Below are 627 nucleotides of genomic sequence, written 5' to 3'. Positions count from 1 at the left end.
ACGGGTTCGAATCCAGTCTAGGGCAAGTTCCTCAGTGGCAGGCTTGATCCCCGGCCTCACGGAAGCAACCAGTCCATGTGTCTCCCTCACACGGATGTTTCTCTCTCTGTCCCTCCCCTCCCTTCCACTCCCTCTAAAAATCAAGGGGAAAATGTCCTCAGAGGAGGATAATGAAAACAAACAAAAGAAATGGAGGCCGGATGTGGAAGGAGGAGCTGTCCTGCCAGGTCACCGCGAGCCGCAGAGTAAAGTGACGCTCGGGTGGAAACGTGGGGACGCAGTGAAATCAGGTCCGTGGGCTGTGGAGCCGGCAGGGCTGAGAGTCCCGCGGAACAAGGGCTGGGACAGCACCTGCCCGCCGGCCACAGTCCGTCCGTCCGTCCGTCTGTCCCCTGCATAGCTCCACTGCTGGCCACCAGCCTCTGCTGGGCCTGGCACAGTGACCACGGGCCTCTAGGCAGCAGCCACACGTGCCAGGTCTCAGGACACGGTCACGGTGCCCCTCACTCTGCTGGTCACAGGCCTCCCGCCAGGGCCACTTCCGCCCTGGGCACGGCGTCCACTGGTCCCTTCCGGCAGCAGATCCGGAACGCGGACCTGCCGGCGGCTCTGGTCTGGTGTCCCGCC

The 627-nt window shown here is 63.3% G+C and overlaps 1 protein-coding gene across 1 annotated transcript in view; it reads right to left on the bottom strand.

Annotated features, from left to right (window-relative positions):
* The window catches only part of DMBT1 (deleted in malignant brain tumors 1), a 34,128-nt gene that overhangs the window by 2,596 nt on the left and 30,905 nt on the right, over positions 1–627 (bottom strand). The window lies entirely within an intron of this gene.

The sequence above is a fragment of the Myotis davidii genome, unplaced genomic scaffold, assembly GCF_000327345.1.
Source record: "Myotis davidii unplaced genomic scaffold, ASM32734v1 scaffold1055, whole genome shotgun sequence".
NCBI classification, from domain to species: Eukaryota; Metazoa; Chordata; class Mammalia; order Chiroptera; family Vespertilionidae; genus Myotis; species Myotis davidii.
The sequence above is the reverse complement of the archived record's forward strand: the minus strand, read 5'-3'. Positions and strand labels throughout refer to the sequence as shown.